A 2,052-nucleotide genomic window follows, 5' to 3' on the forward strand; every position below is an offset into this window, starting at 1 on the left:
TCATAGTGTTGAAGGATGTCGACATAATGTGTGCCTCTACAAACTAGGGTTTAGAGTTTGTAATAGGAAGAGGTTCTAGGTATTCAATTGTATTCGGATTCTTACCTTTTGTGTACCTTGTAACTCCCTATTTAAAGGGCTCCTATTATCAATGAATAGACAATTACAATTCTCCACAACACGTTATCAGCACGAGTTCTAACCTTAGCCTAAAAGAAAAAAAACCCTAAAAACCAAAACTGCAGCAAGCTTTGCAGCCTCCTACCGAAAACCCTAGCCTCCACTACGCCCAGCCCTACTGCCCTTGCAGCCAGCCAAACCACTGCAGCCTCCCTGGCTCAAGCCTGCAGCTTCCTGTCGCATGACCTGCAACCCCTACGACAAGTCCTCGCCTGCTGCCCTGTAGTCCGTGCCCCTGCAGCACATCTACTGCCCAGCAGCCCTACTACCCCTGCAGCCCACTCCCTACAACCCTCACCGCAGCCTCACAGCAGCTCCCCGCAGCAGCACCGTCCCCGCAGCAACCAACCTTAGCTGCTGCCCTTGCACAGTAGCCTCACAGCCTTGCAACCACGCAGCCCATCAGCCTCGCAGACCTACAGCCGAGCAGCCGAGCAGCCATAGCCAGCTTGCCTAGCCACACCGCTAGCTGCAGCCCCCGCAGCGAAAGAAAAAACACCCAGAAAACAGAGGGAAGAAGAAGAAGACGCGTAGAAGGAGGGAGAAGGAGTGGGCCCAGAAAAGAAAGGAAGAAGGAAAGAAGAAAAAAAAAAAAAAAGGGAAGCAGGCCTGGGCCACGAAAGAGAAAAAAAAAAAAAAAAGGAAGGGAGAAAGGCAGCCCACCAACTGCCAATTTCCGACCAGATTATGGCAATCCTAATTTAGCTACACGCCTGCATCAACACGCCCGTGTATAAAGAATCGTGAAGCAAAGCTTCAAATTACCAAGTAAGTTTTTACGATTAAAGTTCATGCTTTCTTGTCTTTTAAATTCCTTTTATTTTCTGCAGAATATTGGAATATATGTTGCCAAATGGTTTTGAGTGTTTAACAAAGCGGAATTGTGGGGATTCACGCTTAACGACCTAAGAATGTTTGTATGAACTAAGAATGTTTATAATTAAATGAACTAAGAGCGTTTGTATGAACTAAGAGTGTTCATAATGCTTGGACTAAGAGCGTCCGCAAGCATCAAATTGTGACCATATTAAAATATTATTGTTTGGTCTAATCCAAAAGAGATTCTTGGAAATTGATTTCTTGGTAGCATAGCTCGGAAATCTTATTGTTTTAGTTTTCGTGGAAGTTTAACTCCGAAACTAATATATCTTCTCTTTTTATTTTCAGGATGTCGAATGAACCTAGACTCGACTTTCCCATGCTTGACTCAACAGGCTCGGATTACCACAGTTGGGTAACCGATGTTGAGAACCATCTCACTTCAAAGGGAATATTACCCATAATCCAGGCACCTAACCCGGATCTTGTGTTCATGCGAACACCTACAAAGCATGCTCAAGCAGTTATCTTGATGCGACACCATATGGACAAGGCACTCAGATTGGAGTATATGTCGATCAAGAATGCAAGAGAGCTATGGGTAGCGCTAGAAGAGCGCTTTGGCAATGTCCAAGATTCCCTCCTCCCTGACTTGAAGGTTCAATGGAACAATTTGCGCTTTGCTGATTTTAAGTCTGTTGCTGAATATAATTCAGAAGCTCTTCGCATACAGTCTATGTTGACGTTTTATAGACAACCTGTCACAGAGCAAGAGCTAATTGAGAAAACTCTCTCCACCTTCCCCGTTTTAGCCATTGTGGTATCAAAGCAATACCATACTTAAGTCAATGCTGGACGGATCACGAGGTTTCGTCAGCTTATTAATGTTATATCTGTAGCTGAGAAACATGATAACATACTCGTGAGGAATTATAATTCAAGGCCCATTAGAACTAAAAGCGTTTATGAGGCGAATTATAATGCACCCAAAGGAGGGCGCAAGGAGCAGTACCCTAAGAATGGGTGACATGAGGGACGTATGGCCCATATAAC

This window comes from Rosa chinensis, unplaced genomic scaffold, assembly GCF_002994745.2.
Source record: "Rosa chinensis cultivar Old Blush unplaced genomic scaffold, RchiOBHm-V2 RchiOBHmChr0c28, whole genome shotgun sequence".
Classification (NCBI taxonomy): Eukaryota; Viridiplantae; Streptophyta; class Magnoliopsida; order Rosales; family Rosaceae; genus Rosa; species Rosa chinensis.